The sequence below is a fragment of the Haliotis rubra genome, unplaced genomic scaffold, assembly GCF_003918875.1.
Source record: "Haliotis rubra isolate DU_JTF1 unplaced genomic scaffold, ASM391887v1 Scf765, whole genome shotgun sequence".
Lineage (NCBI taxonomy): Eukaryota > Metazoa > Mollusca > Gastropoda > Lepetellida > Haliotidae > Haliotis > Haliotis rubra.
In genome coordinates this window covers 127,501-141,196 of record NW_025767485.1, presented here as the reverse complement: position 1 = coordinate 141,196, position 13,696 = coordinate 127,501, and the positions used below count along the sequence as shown (strand labels likewise).

The 13,696-nt window shown below is 40.9% G+C and overlaps 1 protein-coding gene and 1 long non-coding RNA gene across 2 annotated transcripts in view; one reads left to right on the top strand and one right to left on the bottom strand.

The window, feature by feature from the left end:
- Positions 1-5,616: 5,616 nt before the first annotated feature.
- LOC124260491 overlaps positions 5,617-13,696 on the bottom strand; it is a 19,171-nt gene continuing 11,091 nt past the window's right edge. The window contains exon 3 of the long non-coding RNA XR_006894096.1: positions 5,617-5,689. This is a non-coding gene — a long non-coding RNA (uncharacterized LOC124260491). The remainder of the gene's footprint in view (positions 5,690-13,696) is intronic.
- The window catches only part of LOC124260490, a 7,478-nt gene continuing 6,598 nt past the window's right edge, over positions 12,817-13,696 (top strand). The window contains exon 1 of the mRNA XM_046694821.1: positions 12,817-13,132. The gene's annotated coding sequence lies outside the window, so the exon portion shown is untranslated. The remainder of the gene's footprint in view (positions 13,133-13,696) is intronic.

Here is a 13,696-nt window from a genome sequence, read left to right as displayed (position 1 = left end):
AAAACAGCATATTTAATGGTACTCCCCAGGGAGTTGAGATTGATAATACGATGTGCCGTTGATATTGACATCCAATGATCGAGGGAAAAAAGTACCAGCGCCTTGAGCATGCACTAGTTGCCTGGATATGTGCGCTATATAAATATCCTATAATAATAATAAAAATAAAAGTATTCTTTGTACAATTCGCTGCTTTATCTCTATTCAATATAAAGCTACGGCATTTTCGAACTAAACTGACGAACAAACAAAGTCCGCATCTGTTTTCGAGGTGAGTGTGTGATATTTTCTCTGTAAAAAGTAAGTAAAGTGTTTTGATTGTGCAAATATTGTATACGTGTTGTTTGTTTCGTACTTCAGTATATCTTTGTCGTAAATCATTCAAACTGCACCATAAAACCAAAGAGAATCAAAGGTTACCTTTAAAATGATCAAGGAGCAGTTATGGCTGTCCGATAGATTGCGCTGCGACTGGCACTGACGCCGTCCACAAAACAGTTGCTCTATCTATAATGATGGATAATGAGCCATGCTGTATAATGTACGTGAAAGATAATATTCAAGCCGAGTCAAGTGTGGAGGCACATTTTGCATGCGTGAATAATCGGAACATAGACACAGTTATCTTTATTTTGTGTTTCTGAACAAATATAAAATATGAATAAATATTAGCATATCTGTTCAAGATCTGCTTGTTGAAAATAATCTTAGTTGGAGCTAAACGAATGCCACGGGTTTTCCGATCTGATAGCTCATCATCGATACGCCAAAATGAACGCACAGCGAAATATATTTCTCTCCTGGAACAATCTGTCAGCTTCAAAATAATTCAAGTGTATAGATATACTGGCAACACATTTCGAAACAAGCTGTGCTGATAGGAGTTCATTTGTGGAATACGATACAATTTTAAGACCATTAACTACGCACTAAATTAAACCTGATGCCAGGGGCCTATTCTAAAATGCCTATTTTGATGCCATAAAGGCCCCTATACTACTCACAGACTTTTTATAGAAAAAAAAATGTTTTTGACTAAAACGTGTATCGGCCGAGCAGTCTGTGTGACTTACTGGTGTGTTCATACCTTTAATCACTGTTACAGGCTGTCGAGTTATCAATGGTTATTGTTCCGTGTGGCGGAAACATATTTTAGAAATGTCCCAAATGATACATTTTAGTGATCTTGGACTTACACCTTTCATCTTGTTATTAACAGTAAAACACAGTATGTGACTGTGTCGAAGTTGTTCAAAGGAACCTACGTTAATCATTCGAGATATTAAAGATTCGACACAACCGAGAAATGCTGACATAAATAGGGACACTCAGAGATTAAACTTTTACATCGAGACAAGGGTAAGTTTGCTTTGTCAAGGGGCGGTGGATTAACCTGGTGGTAAAAGCGTTCACTAGCCACGCCGAAGACCCGGGTTCGATTCCCCACATGAGTACAATGTGTGAAGCCCATATCTGGTGTCCCCCGCTGTGATATTGCTGGAATATTGCTAATCCAAAACGCTTACACAGCTCTCTCCACAAGATCCTTGGAAAATCCAAGGAAGTCTTACTTCCTCATGGCGAGGAAAAGACATTGGCAGAGGATTGCAACACCTTCTTCAATGAGAAGATCACGAAACTACGAGGTGATATTGATTCTTCTTCTGATGACGTTGTATTCGGGGAGCCCATTGGTACCCAGCTCAGTTCATTCCATCCAGTAATAGAATCTGAGGTCAAGAAAATAATGCTTTCGTCAAAACCAACTTCATGTGAGCTTGATCCTATCCCGACAAAATTCCTTTTGAAAATACTGGATATCATTCTGCCAATCATTACCAAGATCATCACCCTAAGTTTATCATTAGGTTGTGTACCATCATGCTTTAAGTGAGCTGTAGTCAAACCACTCATCAGGAAAACCACGCCTGACTCCCAGTGCCTAAAAAACTATCGTCCTGTCTCAAATTTGATGTTCATGTCTAAAGGAAAAAGTAGTCAAACAACAACTCTCGGATCATCTTTCTCAGTATAACTTGACTGATTGTTACCAATCTGCCTACAGGCAGGCTCACAGCACAGAAACTGCTCTAAATTATGTCTTGAACTCTGTCAGATCTGCAGTCGACCATGGTGAATCTGCTTTGCTTGTCCTCCTGGATTTATCTGCGGCTTTCGACACAATTAACCATGAAATTCTTCTTAAGCGTTTGCTGAAAGAATTTGGTTTGACTAATACAGTTCTTGGCTTGCTAAGATCCTACCTTTCAGACAGAACCCAGTCTATCCACATCGGAACATCTTCATCATCCAGTCACACCCTAACCTGTGGAGTTCCCCAGGGATCAGTTCTTGGACCAATTCTTTTCTCCCTGTATACTCAACCGCACGGAAAACTGATGTCTGCTTATCATGTGCCTAATCATTTCTATGCGGACGACAGCCAATTGTTTGACAGTTTTAAGTCCTCAGAACAAAGTCAGCTAGAGTGCAAGTCCAACCTTGAAGCATGCCTCTCCAGCACAAGATCCTGGATGTCTGCTAACAAGCTGAAACTTAACAACTATAAAACAGAAACAATGGTCATCTCCACTATCTCAAGACAACGAAACCTTATCATCAAAGATATTTCCATTTGGCAATCTTCCATTTCTTTTTCTCCACTTGTGAAAAACCTTGGCGTTCTTTTGGACTCAAACCTCAGCATGGACAAGCAAATAAATCATCTAGTAAAGACCTGCCACTACCATCTGAAGAACATCGGCAGCATCCGCAAAGCCCTAACAAAAGAAGCCACTACCACCCTTGTGCGGACACTGATTTTATCCCGCCTGGATTGCTGTAACTGTTTACTATTTGGCATCTCTTCGTCTCAACTCAGAAAATCCAGAACAAAGCTGCACGCATCATCACTCTCACCAGTCCTCGCTGTCACATCTCTCCCATTCTAAACTATCTACACTGGCTCCGTATTCGTGAAAGGATTGATTTCAAGATTCTCTGCCTCACCTATCAGTCTTTCTACAACTCAAGACCTTCCTACCTTCAAGACCTTCTGACACATTACTCTCCAGAAAGAACTCTGCGCTCATCACAACAACTGTTACTTGCTGTCCCGAGCTACAATCTAAAATCGTTTGGCTCAAGAACCTTTTCATATGCAGCAGCTTCTCTCTGGAACTCTCTCCCTATCGAGTTAAAATCATCTCCTTCCCTAAGTACATTCAAAATACGACTAAAGACTCATCTATTTCTCCGCTACAAGTGACTTCCAATCATCCGTACCTGCCAGCTGTATATAGTTTTAACTTGAGCTCAGGAAGCTCTTTGAGCATATCCCTGTGTTGTGGAAAGGCGCTATATAAATGGCCTATTATTATTATATTATTGCTAATAGCGGCGTAAAACAATACTCACTCAGTTATTCGATTTATCAAACTATTCAACTCAACCATTGCCACATCACTTAACACTTACTGCATCACGAAACAGTCTGTTCAGTTTGCCACACTACCCAAATAGAATGAATGAATAACTAATTCACTGACGTTCTTAACCAACGAAAATTGAAATTTGAGATGGTTTAATTGTTGGTTAGAAACTTGGTATTTTAATCAGGAACCAAAAACTGTGACAAGGTGTTTAAATTAGCATTCCCTGAACCGGGTACATATAATTGTTTATCGGTATTTGTGGTATTCCGCAAGGTCAGTGAGTGAGTTTAGTTTTACGCCGCACGAAGCAATATTCCAGCTTTATGGTGGCGGTCTGAATATAATAGAGTCTGGACCAGACAATCCAGTGATCAACAGCATGAGCATCGATATGCAGAACTGGGAACCGATGACATGTGTCAACCAAGTCAGCGAGCCTAACCACCCGATCCCGTTAGTCGCCTCTAACGACAAGCATGGGTAACTGAAGGTCAATTGTAACCTTGATCTTCCAGGTGGTTTTCGCTAGAGCAGGACTTGCGTAGCCTTTTCGCAAACCCCAATCACGGATGTTGTGTGATCTCATTACACAGTTTTCACCGCACTTTGGCTGTCACTTTACATTGAAATCTATTTCGCCAGACAATCAAGGCTGGTTAATTTCTGGCGTTGATGTATATTTAATCACCTACAAACTCGTCTTCAGGGTCACTAATGTCGGTCAGGGTGACCCCGATCATGACCTCCAGAGCGAGTTTTGACACAGGACAACTCTAAACTCTGACCTCCTCCCTGTCAGGTGGTATAATATTAAATAGATTGCAGTCACGCAGGCGTCCTGCCACAAGTCAAGGTAAACTAACGCTCAGTCCCTGAATATATATAATTTTGATAGTAACAAATAAACCCATTTAGATTGAAAAGGAGCCGCTGTGAGTTCGGAGATTCAGGAACCTTGGGAAATCTAGACTTGCTTCATTTACGGCTTGAGCATTGCAGGGAGGGCAAGGCTGTAGGGACAATGACATGGTTCAGGGACTGTGAGACAGACTAAGGTACAGCTGGATGTGATGCCTGTTACCAGTATATACTCTGTAGGAATTGATTTGTTTTTCTTCTGTAAATGACCTAAAATATTACACTTTTTTATAATTTTGGTCAAGGCTGATGTTTTTTGTAATCCTCGTGCTGGAGTAGGTATTTCAACAACATTTGATTTAAACAATATTTTATTTCCATTAATGTGGGAATAGGATTAGCAAACAGGCCATATGGCCTATGTCAATGCTTCTCCGCATATAGTTCGTTATATCTTGACATAATACTATGGAGCAGACATTAGGACATTAATGAATGAATCAAAACCAAATAGAAATAAAGAAAAGAAAATAAAGAACAAGATACCAAGCGCATTTTATGTTTATAGGTTGTTACTTGAATTCCGTAAAGCGGTTAGTTTCAGTTATGTAATTCTGAACGGATTTTATAAGGTTTTCATTGTCTAAAGGAGATGAATCGTCATTGTCGTGAAGTATAGTATATACGCTGAGGTGGTTAAGGACAAAGTATTTGTCAAGTCTAAACTGGGCATAGCGGAGACATGACAGAAAAACAATGGATAGCGTCTTCTCTGTCATGGCCACATGAACAAGTAGGATCATCAATCAGGAATCTGTCCAAAAAGCGTGCTTTTAAATCACTACAACCTAGCCTAATTTGAACAACATTTAATTCTACTGTTACTTCTGTATCTACTACCGTTATCGCAACACCCACTACTCCTACAACTCTTAACGCTACTAGTACCACCACTGACACTACTACAACTGCTGCTTCAACTACTACTACAACTACTTCTACTACTACCAATGCTTCTACTACGACTATTATTATTTTTGGATATTTATATAGCGCACATATCCACGCAACTGGTACATGCTCAAGGCGCTGGTATTTTTTCCCTCGATCATTGGATGTCAATCTCAACGGCACATCTTATTATCAATGTCAGCTCCCTGGGGATCATACAACTCTTGCTGCCACAAGGCGCACCGGGTTATTGCGGCTTTCCCATCCTTACGAGGTACTCATTCACAGCTGGGTGGACTGGGACACATAATCACAGTACTTTGTCCAAGATTACTGCAAGTTGTTGTACCGGCAACTAGGTTTTGGCACGAAGCCATCCGGACATATATTAACGGATTCGTGGGGTCTTTTAAGTGCAAGGGGTTGTGTACTGTACACTAGGTATTCTATTCCAAGGGACGAGAGAACGTGTCAATTATGTACTTCCAGAAGCATGGGAGATGAATAACATTGTATTTTTCATTGCAAAGCACTCGATACTTTGAGGAAACAACATTTACCAATCATCTTACCTATTTTCCCCCAAAACAAACTTTACGAAAATATTATTTGCAAAGACATCTCGAGACATAATAAACTTATCAAAATATATCATGCATCTATCAGCTCTTGTCAGAAAAATGCTAATATATTGTTTTCTTTTGTTTGTTTGCCATCTTGAATTCGAATTTATATTTGTATATATATCTACAATATATGCTGTTGTACCACCAAGGTAGGTTATGATAATACAGAATTGATGAATTGGACAGATAAACGCAATAGTGAGGCCAGAACAAAATAATAGCACCAACATCGATAAAGCAATACTTACAGAAAACAATAATCAAAGCAATAAGTCCCAATATTCATCAATATTCTTGATGAAAGTTTCAAATCGTTTGTGGTAAACTTATTGCAGCGTTTATAGTGAAACGAATTAGACATGTCCTCAGAGTTGCAATGCTTACTGCTATTCCTTTGAGAAGTATATAACGACAGATGCATTTCAGAAATCTTTAATACCGATTACCCGTTGTAATATATGATGTATTTCTTACCGTGGAATCGTACAAGTTGCTTTCAAAGGGCAACATACTGCCATATATATTGGCCTGGCAGCGGTGGTAGTCTTGTAAGCTAAGTTAACATGATGTTAAAAATATCGCCCAGTATCTCACAATATCAGCTAAAACTGTTGCAGTGCTATATTCTAAAACTATAATCGCCAAATATGTATATTAAGCTGAACAATCCTCACAATCCCAAATCATATTGTTCATGTCCGAAAGGATACTGCACATTGAATTGAATTCGTTTGATTGTTAAGGGCTGTCAGGCCATTTGTTTGGATCATAGGTGGCCTGGAATGGAGGTTTCTTCTTTTGATTCTGTTGCCTACTTGATTCATCGTAATCGTCTTCAGTTGGACTATTTTCACTTTGAGTTCCTTTTATGTTATGCCCAGCTGAATACCCATTGTCTTGACCGTTGGCTTGATCGTTGTCTTGACCGTTGGTTTGATCGTTGTCTTGACCTTTGGCTTGACTGATGTCTTGACCGTTGGCTTGACCGATGTCTTGACCGTTGGTTTGATCGTTGTCTTGACCGTTGGCTTGACCGATGCCTTGACCGTTGGCTTGACCTTTGGCTTTGGACGCGCACATCCCCTGGCTTCCAGATCTTCTAAACCAACCGTGCATGTAACTCTTGCCATCGCCACCCTTTTCAACCATGCAAAACAACAAGGGACAGAATTCAGGTTCGTCGATTCGTCCATTGGTCGAAGTCTCTTTAACGCCCACATCCCCGACGACACACGGAACAGTGACGTTGTTGCACCCGTTGTCCGCCATGCAGAGAACGGTGCCTTCCAACATGACATGTGCGTGTTCTTCACGTGTCGACGCGACGTGTCCCACACCTGTCGAGGGTAACTTCGACAATGTCATGACAGTATTTGGTCCATATTCAGATACAAATGCCAATACGACCAGAACACTGAAACAGTACATGATGTGGGGACCCTAGGATGTCATATGATCGTTGCTTGATTGCTGAGACACCAGCTAGACGTAAATGTATATTGCAGCAATGTCATTGGGTATCACGTACAAAAATGAAAGCTAAAAAGTTTCGTACATCTTATTGATTAATTGACAGAAAACAAAACAGTTAAGCTGGTGTTTATATATTTATGGATGTGTCATGTTACATATACAATTTTCGGACACAGAAAATGTCATCCAGTAAGCGTCACGTGACTTCCTTACATGCGCATTTTCCTGTTTTACGCGTCGAAAAGGGGCGGTTTTGTAGCCACGTGGTTAAAGCTTTCACTCGTCACGCTGAACACCCGGCCTCGTTTGGTACAATGTGTGAAGCCCCTTTCTATTCTTGGAGTATTGCTAAAAGCGGCATAAAACTAAACTCACTCACTCAAAAGCCCTTGACGAGTCGACGTCACGGTTGTCACGGAAGTCTATAGCTTATTTCCATGTAGTCATCATTTTACGGTTATGTCGAGAACTCGAAGTATTTCCGAAGGTCCCCTCAACTACGATACAAAGATGTTGACTGTTCGTCATATCTATCTATCTATCTATCTTCCTGCCTGTCTGTCTATCGCAAAACTTCTATAGCGTTATATCCAGAATAAACTGCAAAGCGTTTCAGACTCTGACGGAAAGTTGTTATATGCTTCACAGAAGTAGTGAGTCTTTAGCTGTGACTTGAATGAGTCCAGGTCGTGGTTAGATCTCAGATGTAGTGGGAGTTCCACAAGTTTGGTCTGACAATTGGGAAACAACGGCTGGTGATGCGACTGGGTCTTAGTGCAGGTGGCTGACGGAGAAACTGGTGAAAGGATCGACGAGATCTGACAAGTTGATATCTGGCCCCGATTTCTCGAAACAAACTTGAGTATTTACTCAAATTTGAGAGAATGCAATAAAAACATTTCCCAGAATGAACTTAAATCGATATTCTAGCACGACATTCGTGTGATGCTCGATTCTGATTGGCTGAGAGCTCATCAAAACCGTTTAAACCAGTTTAAGACCGCTAATTAAAGTGACCGATTCACTGCGTATGAATACAATGAACGCGTTGACTATTTTGTTTGTAAACAAACATGTCAGACATCGGCAGTTTCTACCTCGGCAGCATCTTTGATGTTTTTGAAGTAAAAAGCGAATAGTTTGAAGAAAAAATTCTTGACCCTAATCCCAGTGAAGAAACTACGAAGCTGGAAAATTCGTCAGCAGAGCAAAAGCGGCAATATTCAAAACCGGGTCTAGATCTAGCCGGCATGACGTCGACAACACACGTCGGCCCATGACCGCTTCCGTCCAGGCCGTAATGCCCAGTCCTTCCACTTCCATTGTCCTTGTATCCCACATAAAACGTGGCATGTTAGGTCTTTTCCAAATTGGGAATAGTAGGGTGGTTATCAACAATTATTTTCGCGAATAAAGTTAGCGGCGACTAAACTTAGCCTGTTCACGGCTTGAATTGGGGTGAGTCGATTGTAATACAGTAGGGGAGATCAATAATTCGCTTGAGTGAGTGAGTGAGTTTAGTTTTACGCCGCACTCAGCAATATCCAAGCTATATTGCGGCGGTCTGTAAATAATCGAGTATGGATCAGACAATCCAGTGATCAACAGCATGAGCATCGATCTGCGCAATTGGGAACCGATGACATGTGTCAACCAAGTCAGCGAAACTGACCACCCGATCCCGTTAGTCGCCTCTTACGACAAGCATAGTCGCCTTTTATGGCAAGCACATGGGTTGCTGAAGATCTATTCTATCCCGGATCTTCACGGGTCAGTTCGCTTGAGAAAAGTCAAATAATTGTACTTGCTCACAGTATAACCTGTATTTTATATATTTATGTATGCCACTTGTTACAAAATCAAGCCTTAGCGGCCTTTAAATATACGATAAAGGAGCGCAAAATTGAAAACAGAGTAGCTTTATCTTCTAATAAAAAGTCAAACTAAGTCAAACGTAGTCAACAATTTAAGTTTGGTGCGTAGATTACTTAAGTTGTTGGGATTTTTTATTTAAAAAGTGCAGTTGGGTTGAAAATTCCGCTTTTTAAACTTATCAAACTCAGTTTGAAATTTGAGTAAAAACTTAAGTTTGTTTCGAGAAATCGGGGTCTGGTTATCATGCTGGAGGGATACGGGGGGTCTTGAAGACAAGCAGCACAACTTTGTATTTGATCCGCTGTGGCACTTGCAACCAGTGTAGATGTTGGAGAACTGGTGTGATGTGATCTTGTCTCGCTGTTCTTGTTGGGATTCGGGCTGCTGAGTTTTGTACAACTTGTAACTTCCTAATCAGATACGATGGCAAACCTTGCAGGAGTGAGTTACAGTAGTCAATGCGTGAAAACACACAGGCATGGCCCAAGAGATGACGGTTCTTTTGTTCATGTACTTTCGCGCCAATGCAATGTCGGATTCGAATCCAACGTAAAACATTTAAATCAGAAAATTCATCCTTAAATTCATACAAAAATAAGTCATGGTTATATTTCGTGTACCCGGCGCATTGTGTAGTGAGTAGTGACGTTTGCCTGTCGGAATCTGTCAACTACGGGTTCGAATATACAATAACGTTAGTATTACATTCTTGTTTTGTTAAATGGATTACAGCAACAATGTGAAAAGTCGGTAGGGTAGTTAAATGGTTAAAGCGTTCGCTCGCCACGCCAAAGACCAGAATTCGACTCTCACAATGGAATGACAATGTGTGTGGGTGTGTGTGGGTGTGTGTGTTGCGTATTTACCGCGGTCGAAGATAAAGGGATTGAAACGAGCTGTACATCTCTTATTACCTAGTAATGTATATATTAACTTTCCTTTACATAACGTGCTTTTTGTCTGTTTAGTGGAATCGTTTTCATCCTTTTCCCATCTATTTCTGTCGCTGTTTGGCGCGTTTCGTCGTGTTGGTTGTCACATACGAACATTACGGAGCTATATTCAAAGGGACATAACTCTTGTAGGCTTAAACAGTTTTTATTATTTTGAATAATAACACCATTTGTCTTCGGGTCCAGGGCCTAGATTTTCGGTGCTCTCTTAGCGCTAAGATAGTCGCAAGTTAATATAGGACACTTACGACTATCTTAGTGCTAAGAGAGCTTCGAAAATCTAGGCCCAGTCTATTTCCACTTCATAGACAAACTATAGCATGTTCTCCGAACATTTTGCTAAAACTGCATTTTTTTGTGATCATGAAAGTGATAAACCAAATGAATTGGATTTCAATTTCAAAGTTCGCAGACTGTCAAGGCATGACCACTCTACTCGCTGGAATAGGATAAGCTGGATTCAACTTCCCGTGAAACTTGCGATTTGGAAATGCATTTGTTATAAATAATCAAACGTTTTCTAATCTATCTATAGAGTAGAAATGTGTTATGTGCGTGGTGAACAACATTATACATCTAAAACAATAAAGGTTGATGTCAACGGCGCAAGTTTCTCTTGACTGGCTCTTGCATTTTTCTCAAATGAACGTTTGAAGACATGTGTTTGACTTTTCGTGCTGAACATGTATTAGAAAGGTTAAATGTTCCGTTGTAGGTAATTGCAGTGGAAGATGGGATTTATTTCAAGCTTGGAAAAACCGTACAATGGGATTTACTTCCGTAGTTCTAAGGTACAGTGGTTTCGGTTCCTTGAGAAATTAATAGCTTTAAAATATTTTTGGTTTTGATAGTTTGGATGGTACTGAATTATTTCAACGTGTCACTGTGAATCCTGCCATTCATCATTCAATGTGTGAGTGAGTTTAGTTTTACGCTGCTTTTCGCAATATTCCAGTAATATCACGGCGGGGGCACCAGAAATGGTCTTCACACATTGTACCCATGTGGGGAATCGAACCCGGGTCTTCGGCGTGGCGAGTGAACGCTTTAACCTCTAGGCTACCCCACCGTCCCTGTCCATTGTGGAAAATGATACCCACTTCAGAGCCAAACGTGTAAGCACTGTTCATGCAATTTGAATAGCGTTCCAACAAGCACATGTGCATTTTGAAAATATTTGGATGGTAGGGTAGTCTAGTGGTTACAGCGTTTGCTCGTCACGCCAAAGACCTGGGTTCGATGCCCAACATGGGTACGATGTGTGAAGCCCATTTCTGGTGTCCTCCACCGTGATACTGCTGGAATATTGCTAAAAGCGGCGTAAAACCAAACTTACTCAGTACAATATGTTAGCCCACTGGAATATTTTAATATTTCGCAAAAAACATACTCACTTTGTCTTTGAGATAACCTGGTTGTAACTTGTTTACCTCGCATAATAACCCATGCTTGTCGTGAGAGGCGACTAACGGGATCGGGTGGTCAAGCTCGCTGACTTGGTTGACACATGTCATCGGTTTCAAATTGCGCAGGTCGATGCTCATGCTGTTGATCACTGGATTGTCTGATCCAGACTCGATTATTTACAGACCGCCGCCATATAGCTTGGATATTGCTGAGTGCGGCGTAAAACTAAACTCACTCACTCACCTCGCATAAGGATCACTGAGTTTCCGGAAAGAGCCGATGTTTACCTGGATGAGTGGGTAAAGGGAAGTAACCCGGTTCATTATGTCGTTTCCGGTTGTGTTGTTTTAAACCCAAGGCAACTGTAACGGATTTCGATGACTCGCTGAAATTGCCGACAAATATTACGGTCCTGTATAGATAAATGTTGATGAAATATGTTCATTGTCACTCGAATCCTCTGCACATCTGATGAGACGTACCCTTGGTTTGAGCTTGTCGGTGCATAGGTTCGCACACCGGATGCGGAAAGGCGATATAACGGGGTATTTGGTCACTTCTGGGCGGTATAACGAAGAAGTCAGACTACAGATCGCGAGGGGCATGATTTTGTTGGTTGTGCAACGGAATAGGGAATTAATTTATACGAAACAGAGATGCAATACGGATTCAGTGACAGGGAGTAGGATGCAGAGTCAGGAGCACAAGAGCGAGTGAGTGAGTGAGTGGGAGAGTTGTTCTTCACCCATGCTTGTCGCAAGAGAGGCGACTAACGGGATCGGGTGGTCAAGCTCACTGACTCAGTTGTCAAGTGTCATCGTTGCGAAGATCGATGCTCATGATGTTGATCACTGGATTATCTAACATATCTTATATTTGGGATTACACTTTCTTAGTAAAGTACAGATTCTAGTACTTTATATAGTATTTCATAGCTTTCGGAGGGGTACACAAAGTCCGCAGTCTAGACTACCAGTTGTCCGACTTCCATTTTTGTGGAAGCCGCGGTGGCTGAGCGGTCTAGGCGTCTGACTCTGAGGGTGTGGGTTCGAATCCCGGATGGGACTCAACCCAACAAAAGTACTAGAATCTGTACTTTACTAAGAAAGTGTAATCCCAAATATAACATATGTTACATTTGACCACTTTCTAAATTGCATTGTATATTTCACTGGATTATCTGGTCCCGATTTGAATATTTACATACCGCCGCTGGAATATTACTAAGCGCGACGTAAAACTAAAATCACTCACTCACTCTTCATTCCTCTTATCAACGTAAATAACACAAACTAGTCATTTCACGCTACGTTTCCATAAAAGGAAACAATATGATGTTAGTTTCAACTCCACTGCAACGTACGGAGCAGGAAGTTTATTAAAATGTGTCAACTGACATCGGAAACAGAGGCGGATGTCAGTCTGTGTTTGTCAGCAGCGAGACATCAATACGCCATAACGAAATCCTCGTAATGGAATCTTCGTGCATGGAATCTATGGACTCTGCCATCACGTACACTTAAATCCACGTTTGCTGTGATTGAAAACTGATCAAGTGAGTGCGTGTAATTTTAATTATTTCACTGAATGACCTTACCGCCATGTTTGCTGTGATGTACACTAGGCAAAAACTGAGATAATGATTGCCTCCATGTTTAATTACAGTAATAACGAACTGAAAGGAACCACTGATTTGAGTTCGCTATAACCTTAGTTCGTTATACAATTGAAATATATGCAATTCGCTGGGACCCAAAAATACTCCGTGATATCCGTCAGTTCGTTACAACCGTAGTTCGTTACATGCATGAAATATACAACAACAAACTGGGACCCCAAAATACTTCGCTCTTTCCGTTAGTTCGTTACAACCGTAATTCGGTACATGCATGAAACATACAGCAACTAGCCGGGACCCCAAAATACTTCGCTCTATCCGTTACTTCGTTACAGCCGTAGTTCGCTATACGCATGAAATATGCAGCAACTAGCTGGTAACCCAACAAATATACTTCGTTCTATCAGTTAGTTCGTTACAACCGTAATTCGTTACGTGCATGAAATACACAGCAAATAACATTGACCCCCAAATACTTCGTTATATCCGTTAGTTCGTTAC